The sequence below is a fragment of the Scyliorhinus torazame genome, chromosome 2 (assembly GCF_047496885.1).
Source record: "Scyliorhinus torazame isolate Kashiwa2021f chromosome 2, sScyTor2.1, whole genome shotgun sequence".
NCBI classification, from domain to species: Eukaryota; Metazoa; Chordata; class Chondrichthyes; order Carcharhiniformes; family Scyliorhinidae; genus Scyliorhinus; species Scyliorhinus torazame.
This window is the reverse complement of record NC_092708.1, coordinates 326,759,638-326,769,770: the sequence shown is the minus strand read 5'-3', so window position 1 is coordinate 326,769,770 and position 10,133 is coordinate 326,759,638. Positions and strand designations below refer to the sequence as shown.

At 44.7% G+C, this 10,133-nt stretch overlaps 1 long non-coding RNA gene across 1 annotated transcript; it reads right to left on the bottom strand.

Moving 5' to 3' along the window:
- Positions 1 to 1,751: 1,751 nt before the first annotated feature.
- Positions 1,752 to 10,042, bottom strand: LOC140407897 (uncharacterized). The gene is made up of 2 exons (XR_011939872.1): positions 9,908 to 10,042; positions 1,752 to 2,218 (listed from the first exon to the last, which is right to left on the bottom strand). It is a non-coding gene; the product is annotated as an uncharacterized lncRNA (long non-coding RNA).
- Positions 10,043 to 10,133: the final 91 nt, after the last annotated feature.

Here is a 10,133-nt window from a genome sequence, read left to right as displayed (position 1 = left end):
AACTAGTGCCCCATGCTCTAAGGGTAAAAGTAGAGCAAGAACTGAAAAGACTTGAGACTGAGAACTTTGGGCGGGTTTTCCGTGTCCCCCCCACGGCATGTTTTACTGCAGCTGAGGTACCCCACTGTTGGCCGGTAGGCTTTCCCATTCTGTGTAACCCCCGTCGCTGGGAAATCCGTGGCGTGGATTCGCCGCTGGCAGGAGCGGAAGATCCCGTTGGCGAGAATGGCGATAAAACTCTGACCATAGGGCAGCACGGTGGAGCAGTGGGTTAGCCCTGCGGCCTCACGGCGCCAAGGTCCCAGGTTCGATCCCGGCTCTGGGTCACTGTCCGTGTGGAGTTTGCATATTCCCCCCGTGTTTGCGTGAGTTTCACCCCCACAATCCAAAGATGTGTAGGCCAGGTAGATTGGCCAGGCTAAATTGCCCCTTAATTGGAAAAAATGAATTGGGTACTCTACATTTATAAAAAAGTAAATTAGAAAATATAAAATAAAATTCTGATCATTATCTCTCAAGTAGAATTGAGTAATTGGGCTACTACCATAGTGGCAGTACCAAAGATAGATAGTAGTGTAAGAATATGTGGGAATTATAAAATAACTGTAAAACAGGTACTAGAATATTATCCATCTGAAACTTTTCAAAACCTGGAGGAGCTGTTCACAATGTTGTCAGACCAGTTTTTTAAAAAAATTAGACCTAACAACACTTATCTGCAACTTGACTTTGATGAGTCTAAGTCATCTTTGACTATTAATACGCACATTAATCTATTTCAGTTCCATAAGCTGCCAATTTGCTATTTCTTCAGTCCCCAGAAGTTTCCAAGGGGTAATGAATCATAGAATTTACAGTGCAGAAGGAGGCCATTCGGCCCATCGAGTCTGCACCAGCTCTTTGAAAGAGCACCCTGCCCAAGCCCACACCTGCACCCTATCCCCATAACCCAGTAACCCCACCCAACACTAAGGGCAATTTTGGACACTAAGGGCAATTTAGCCTGCACATCTTTGGACTGTGGGAGGAAACCGGAGCACCCGGAGGAAACCCACGCACACACACGGAGAACGTGCAGACTCCGCACAGACAGTGACCCAAGCCAGGAATCGAACCTGGGACCCTGGAGCTGTGAAGCAATTGTGCTAACCTCTATGCTACCCAATTTTACAAGGAATTCAGGGAGTAGTGTGCTACTTGGATGACAGACTTATTTCAGCCCCATCAGGCAGAACCATGATGACAAGCTGAATAAAATGCTCCAACGTTTGGAAAAGCATAGAAATTTTCACACAAATTTGAAATGTCCCAAAATTCTGTAAGAGCCCTTCAGTCACAGAGTGGACAAAGGCGGGCTACATCCCACCTAGAGTAAGGTTCAAGCAATAGAAAATGCATCGCACCCTTAGAATATCTCAGAGCTCAGATCTTTTTTTGGGCCTACTTAATCACTACAGTAAATTTATACCAAATTTGGCAACCTTAGTGTATTCATTGAATGAACTCTTGAGGAAGGGTGTTCTGTGGAATTGGACCAGTGAGCGTGGCAAGACACTCCTGTTGGGTAAATGTAATTTGTATTTTATTATGTGTCCAAAAAGATGACGCCAGCATGTGATATCTTTCCATGTGGAGTAGGTGCTGTGATCTCTCAGCTGCTGAGGAGAACCTGATTGCATTTGCCATGATGCAACCTTAGCGCCAGTGAGCAAAACTAGGCTCAGAAAAAACAGGAAGTCTTGCCTGTCATCTTTGGAAGCAGAGTTATTTTTATTTGCTGCAAAAATATACTTCATTTATTAAATGTCTGAAAGAACATTACAAACATTTCAAAATGCCCATCACACAAAGTGCAATAATATTCAGGTTATCTACTTACAACATACTGCATTCTGAGGTGCTTCAGTATTACAAATATTATGCCAATATTACAAACATTTCAAAATGGTAATTGCAAAAAGTGCAATGGCATTTAAGTTGTCTACATGGATGATGTTGCACTCTGAGGTGCTTCAATATAATTGTGATACATGCAATATTCATTGTGCACATTCAATATGAGTCACACAGCCTGAGTGGTTCTATACAATTTCCTTCCCCTCGGTGCATGAGTGAAAGATCTTACACAGCGACCTTTCCCCATTGCGCCCCTGTGACAGCTGCCCCAAGCTTTAGTGCCTCTCTCCGTACGTATTCCTGGGCTTTGGAATGCGCCAGCCTGCAAGAAGATTTCATACACTTGGTCATAGTTTCACAATCAAAACTGATCATAAGTCACTGACGGCCTTATTGAAACCAAAGTCTCCCGTACCCACCTTAGTTGCAAGCTAAATGTGGAATTGGGCTTTGATTTTGACTGTTTATAAGAACGACATTAAACACAGACATAAAAACAGAAAATGCTGGATAAACTCAGCAGGCCTGGCAGCATCTGTGGAGAGAAACAGAGTTAATGTTTCAGATCTAAATGACACTTCTACAGATGTTCTGTAGAAGGTTCATTCCGATCCGAAACGTTGAGCGGGATCTACCAGTCGCCTTGCGCCCGAAAAGCAGTGCGGCGCGACACAACGTGACCGGTCGATTCTGGGAGATCCCACTTCCGGGATCTACCCAGCTCGCCACGCCTTGGGAGATATAACATGATCTCATGAGATGTCCCGATGTGAATCCCACCTATTTTGGGCAGGGTCACTTTCTGGCAAATCTGCACATTAGAGCGAGACAGCTAGTCTCACTCTAATACGCATTCCCGAAATCTAACCAAGGCATGGCATCTAACTCCCTGGCCTTGGAGACCACAGGCAAACGCCGTTCATTGTTGATCTCCACAAACAGGGACCAGATAGAATGGCACTCATTGGGATCTCCCAGGGGATTGAAGGCCCCTGGGTGCATGCCCTCTGGGCAGGATGGTACTCTGGCACTGTTGGTGCCACCCTGGTGCTGCCAAGGTGCCCAGGTGGCACTGACAGTTGGAAGGGGCACTGGCAAGGTGCCAGGCTGGCATTTTTTGCATGGCGGTGATCGGGCTGGAGGGGTGCCCTGCACAGGTGTGGTGTGGGGGGGTGGTTGGTTGGTTGGTGTGGGGGGTGGGTGGTGGTGGTGGGTAGTAAGTTGGGGCTTGGGTGGGTTTGGGTGTTGCATCAGGGGCTCTATAGGGCGGGACCCCATTGGCTTCCTGATCTCTCGCTGCACAGAGGAGTTCCGGCGAGCGAAACTCCGCAGTGCAGAAAACGGGGCTCAGTCCAGCCTTGTCAGGGAGTTCTCCGCTGAGGCCTCCCATCTACCTGGATGGCCGTTAGTTAGTGGGGTATTTCTTGGTGCTCCAAGCGGCGGAAACAACCTGCTAATCTTGTGCACTACGGGACTCTGTCCCCATTCAGGTAGATTGCGCCCATTGACTGTTTCTCTCTCCACAGATGCTGCCAGACCTGCTGAGTTTATCCAACATTTTCGGTTTTTATTTCAGATTTCCAGAATATGCAGTATTTTGCTTTTATTAAGTACAAATGATTGGAAGATCATTGTAATACCAACGCAACATCTAGATTACCGTTTGCAATAAAGGAAGAGCCCAACAGAGATGTATTTTTCAGTTTGCCAGTAAATGTGTGGCCAACCACAGCACATGACATTGGTAGAACAATGTGTAGGGACTCTGTAATGACAAGGGCATCCAACTATATTGCAAGTGGCTGGCCAATACGGACACTGGATTTGGAAATCAAGCCATCTTTTCTGAATTATTAGTTTATTTTTAAAATATTTTAATTGGTACTTTCCAGTTTTTACAGAATAACAACCCAATCTATAGTGTACCTGGTATTTACATATAAATTTGCTTCTTATTTACAGAGATTTGTACCAGTGGTCCCTCCGACTGCCTCCCCCACTGCCCCCCACCCCCCCTTCCGCCTGTTGATAGTCTAGTTTTCCTCCCTAGTGCTGACTTCTGCCCTGGGCGTCACATACTGTGGTCCTCTCCTTTCTATTGTGGTTTTTAGTTGGTCTCCTTGCGGGGGCGGGGTGGGGGGGGGGCTACATGGCCCCTTCCCCTCCTTCCTTTTCCCCCTTGTTTTGTTCTGTGATTCCCTCCTCTCCCCTTCTCCCTCTCCTTCTTTTCATTGTATGTGTCCTTATTTATTTTCCTCCAACCCTCTACCTTCCCCCTCTCTTCCTAGTCGCTATTGCCTTCGAATAGGTCTTGGAATAGGCTGATGAATGACCCCCCACGCTTTGTGGAAGCCCTCGCCCGACCCTCGGATGATGTATTTAATCTTTTCCAGATGCAGAAATTCCTGAGAAAGAAGACATAAGTTGAACCAGAAGATTAAGGTGAAAGAACATCATAAGTGATTGAAGTGGCTACCAGGAAGAGTGGTGAAAAAATGTGGGCTTGCACATATTTGGCCAAGAAGTTTTGTCGTGGAAAGGTTCGGATTGCACGCATAGGTCAGGTTTTACCTTCCGAGATTCATGAAGAAGAGGTGGTTGGGAAGAATCAAATGGGTCAGATCATAGACTTTACAGTGCATAAGGAGGCCATTCAGCCCATCGAGTCTGCACCAGCCCTTGGAAACAGCACCCTACTTAAGCCCATGCCTCCGAGCTATCCCCGTAACCCAACCTAACCATTTGGATACTAAGGAGCAATTTAGCATGGCCAATCCACCTAACCTGAACATCTTTGGACTGATGAATTGGATAATTGATAAAAGAGTAGTGTACCAATAGTTACTCCAACACAAGCTGTGCCTGAAATCAGTTCAGGTCTGAGTCAGTCGAACATATGTGCACGAAGGGCACATTTCAATTCAAGGTCAAGGGCAAAATCAGCCTTTATTGGAGAAAACCTCTCCTCAGACTCAGGCCTAGAATGGTAAAGCTCCTTCCCAAAATTCTGACAGTTTAGGTTAAGAAAAGAGGTATCCTCTTAGGAATAGGAAACCAGTGGTTAACTTAGATCTGTAAATAAATGAAAAAGCAAGAAATGGACATAGTTTGGCATTTGAGCATCTGTGTTCTGTATCATTAAGGAGGGGATGTAATAGCACCCTCTTGTGGCAATTTGTGTAAGTATATGTGTTAAACTCAATTTGTGAAATTGCCCAATTCATGAAATGGGTACTGGCAGCACGGATCATGAAATTGGCAGTTTGACTGCTCATTTTGGTATGGCCAGGGCTATGTATGAGTTTTTAAATCTTATTTGTGAAATTGTTGGCTCAAATTGGTTGCATAATAATAATCGCTTATTGTCAGAAATGTGCTTCAATGAAGTTACTGTGAAAAGCCCCTAGTCGCCACATTCCGGCGCCTGTTCGGGGAGGCCGGTACGGGAATTGAACCCGCGCTGCTGGCACAAGCTTGCTGCGCAAGCTTAACATCATGCAATAGGTTTACTCAATAATGGCATGAACTTTGTAAATTTGGGAAAGCAAATTTGCATACAAAGGGGAAAATGGTGCAATTCCTTGCTGGAAGTGAAAATACCACAGTGTTGATTTCAAAGGCTCATATGGCAAGTAACACTTAACAGTTCATTGGTGACAAATTCATCTCTCCTCGGTTGTACCCAGATGTCTTTTACCCAGATGAAAATGTGATGACATTCCCACCTCTTGTAGATCCAGTATATAAGCATCGGAATCTATAATAACATAGGAACCTAGGAATTAGGAGCAGAAGTCGCCAATTCAGCCCTTCGAGCCTGCTCCTCCATTCAATCAGATCATGGCTGATCTTTCCCTGGTCTCAAAGCCACCTCCCGACCTGTTCCCCATATCATTTTAACCTGTTTTTAAAGTCAGAAATGTATCTTTCTCCCTCTTGAAACCATTTAATGACTCAGACTCCACCGTACTATGGGGCAGCAAGTTCCACAAATTCACCACTCTCTGCGAGAAGTAGTGCTTCCTCATCTCAGTTTTAAATCTACCGCCTCTCAACCTATATCTATGACCTCTCATTCTAGATGCCCCACAAGGGGGAACATTTGATCTACATTTACTTTATCAATCCCTTTTAGTATTTTATATACCTTGATCAGGTCCCCTCTCATCCTTCTAAACTCCAGCGAGTATAAACCCAAACTGTTTAATCACTCCTCAAACGTCAACCCCTTCCTCTCCGGAATCAATCTGAACTGCTTCCACTGTTATCACATCCTTCCTCAAATAAATAGACAAAAGCTGGACTCAATACTCCAGATGTGGTCGCACCAACACCCTATACAATTGCAACAACACTTCTCTACTTTTATACTCCAGTCCTTTTGCAATAAACGCTAACATTCCATTTGCTTTTCTTGTTACATTTTGTACCTGCATACAGACTTTCTGCGATTCATGAACAAAGACACCCAGATCCCTTTGTCCAGACACATTTTTCATTTAGATAATAGCTTGCCTCACTATTTTTTGGGCTAAAATGGATAGTCTCACACTTATCCACATTAAGCTCAGTCTGCCACATTTTAGCCCAATCTCCTAGCCGATCAATATCCGTCTGTAAAATCTGTATCTCCTCTTCACTGCCTGCTTTCCCACCTATATTAGTATCATCTGCAAATTTTGCTATGTGACACTCTGTACCTGCTTGCAGATCATTTATATAGATTGTAAACAGTTGAGGTCTGAGGACTGACCCCTGCGGCACCCATTAGTAAGTTTGCAAGTCAGAGAAGGACCGATTTAACCCGACCCTCTGCTTTCTGTCAGTCGGCCAATCCTCAATCCAATCTAGTATTCTACCCTCAACCCTTTACATTCGCATCTTTTGGATCAAATTTTTATGCGGCACCTTGCCGAATGCCATCTGAAGTCTAGATATATCACGTCCACAGGTTCCCCATTATCCACCTTATTCATTATCTCCTCAAATAACTCAAGCAAGTTTGTCATGCATGACTTACCCTTCATAAACTATGCTGACAATGGTAAGATTATGCTTTGTCTTTCCAAATGTTCCGTCATCTCCTCAATGATTGATTCCAGCAATTTCCCCACCATAGAGGTCAAGTTAACTGGTCTATGGTTTCCTATTATTTGTGTCACTCTCCCTTTTTGAATAGGGGAGTTACATTAGCGTGTTTCAAATCCACCGGGACCTTTCCAGAATCCCGGGAATTTTTAAATATCATAACCAATGCATCCACTATCTCTGCTGCAACTCCTTTAATACCCTAGGGTGCAGCCCATCTGGTCCCGGAGACTTATCTGCCTTTATTCCCATTAGTTTATTCACCTTCTCCCTAGTGATGGTTATTGCACTAAGTTCCTCTGCGTTAACTGCAATTCTTGGGAAAATTTTATTATTCTCTACCGTGAAGACAGAGGCAAAATATTGGTTCAGTGCCTCCACCATCTCTATATTCCCCATTACCTCCTTACCATTATCGTCCTCTAAAGGGCCAATATTTACTTTAGCTATTCTCTTCCTCTTTATACACTTTTTAAAAACAATTTAGAGTACCCAATTAATTTTTTCCAATTAAGGGGCAATTTAGCATGGTCAATCCACCTACTCTGCACATCTGTGGGTTGTGGGGGAGAAACCCACACAAACACCGGGAGAATGTGCAAACTCCACACGGATAGTGACCCAGAGCTGGGATCGAACCTGGGACCTTGGCACCATGAAGCAGCAGTGCTAACCACGTTGTCACCGTGTTGCCCTTCCACTTTATATACTTATAGAAGCTCTTGGTATCAGTGTTTATGTTTTCTGCTAGTTTGCTTTCGTAGTTCATCTTAGCTGTTTGATTCTATTTTAGTAGCTTTTTGTTGACCCCTGAAGTTTTCGCAATCCTCCAGCTTACCACTAGCTTTTGCAGTATGGTATGCCCTAGTTTTTGCATTTATGTCTTCCTTGACTTCTTTGTTTAACCGTGGAACATTTTTCTCCCTTTTACAATTCCTCTTCCTCTCAGGAATATACTTTAATTGAGAGGTTAATATCTCTCCTATCCACCATTGTTCCTCAACTGTCCTACCCTCAATTATTTGTGCCTAGTCTACTTGAGTCAACTCTTTCCTCAGGCCTGGTATAATGACCTCCAACGCTAAAACTCTAGTATGGCACTCTATCCTCTCTCGCTCAATCATCATACTAAGCCAACATATCCCCTGCAAACACTGAAGATGGATGACTGTATTCAGAGCTGTGCTGTTTTGTTGTCTGCTGAATAAGAACAGAGAGTTATTGCTGTCCTCAAGCACGGGAAAATTTGACAGGAACTCCCAGAGATGAATATCACATCCTGAAAACTCTTGTACTTGCATCTCTAGGTGGTGTGGACAAGTTACCTAGAGCAATGGTGAGTACATGACTACCAAGGAAGCAATCCTAAACTTGATGCGACAAACCAAAATTGAAACTGGCTTTGGTGATAAAGACTCACAAGGAACTTTCTGAAAAGAATGCAAACATCTCACAGTCTCTTCTAGGATGCGATCAGTACTTCTAGCAGACACTGCAAGAGATGCTTAGAAAAGCATCACAGCCAGGGGGCAGCAACAGGAGTTTGTGAGACCTCTGTTTGTCAACGACTTGAATGAACATGGACAAATAGACCTGGTTGCCATGCAGGCTATTATTGTTTCATACTGCACTACATGGAGTAGCTGAAGCTAATGGCTTGAGTATGTGACAACAACTGTGCTCAGTGGAGCTATGAAGTCCATTTTGGCCAGTGGGCAATGTACACCAGTTGCCATGAGACTATAAAGATGGCTCATTACCAAGCACTCACTGGAAACAAACCACTCTGTGGCCTCAGATCAAAGATGCCAGATGAGTTCCTCAACAGAATCTCCACAGCCATTGAAGAAAGACTGGAAAGACTTCTTGAGGAGAACAGGAAAAATCCTGATCCTGGACTGGCCCCAGAACCATCCTCCATGGACAATCCTGAGCTGGCCCCAAAACTATCCACCGCAGGTGACTCTGAGCCAGTGCTTGGGCCTCCAAAATGGACAACACTGACCCAGACACCTGATCCTTGAATGATCATTCTCCATGAATGACCATAAGCAGGTCTCTGGCTCATCCATTATAGATGACCCTAATCTGAAGAAGAACTTCATCCTTCCAGATGTGCCATGTGGCACACCAGGGCACTGCACAACAAGCCAAACGGGTGATGGCACACAGTACAAGGTCACTTCAAGCTCTTGGTGCTGGAGACAATGTGTCTGTCTCAGTGTCAGCATTTAACCCACTAAATGAGATTGGTGTGGTGCTGGCAATAGATGAGGCTGGCTAGATGGGAACAGCTAAGGGGAATGTGAACGGGGCCATATGTAGACCGGCCGCCTGTGGGCGGCATTCACCTGTACAACCGACTCTGGCTAGGCAAGTTCATGATTAATAAAGCCTAATGTTCACTCGCTCTCTCTGCCTCTTGGTGAGTTGAAGGTATATCAGTTGGGTACTTGACTACCTGGGATTTTCACAGTAACTTAATTGCAGTGTTAATGTAAGCCTACTTGTGATAATAATAAACTTTATTATTATAACATGGTCCACTGAAGTGTTTGTCCTGCAAAGATACTGCATAACTGTGATAGTCGATATTAGGGGTATTACGGTACCATGAATAATGCTAAGAAGTCTTTAAGACTTCTTAATGAATAATGCTGTAAGACCATTGGTATGGGAGGTACCTGAGACTGCTATTTTCATTGGTGAAGCCTGCCTGCTGGTTCTGCCCAGTAAGGCGGAGTATAAAAGCCTGAGTCTCCCCAGCAGTTGCATTCTCTACCTGCGCTGCTGGGGGAAACATCTAGTGCAATAAAGCCTTCAATTGTCTCCAATCTCGTCTCAGGAGTTATTGAGCATCAATAACCTCCTGCTCCCTTCTCTGCTTGTTCATCTTCCCCTTTTACATATCTGTATTCTTCACCTCAACTATTCCCTGTGGGGGCGAGTTCCACAATCACACCACTCTCCGGTAAAATAAGTTTGTCCAGGGCAGATCAGGGTCTGGAACAGACAGCGGGTCAGCGAGCGTAGCGCACGGTGCAAAATTGAGACCAACAGCCGCAAGATGTTCCCCAAGTCCAGTGAAAACGATCCCAGCTCCGGTTGCCAAGGGTAACACCCCACCCCCAGCTCCGGTTGCCAAGGGT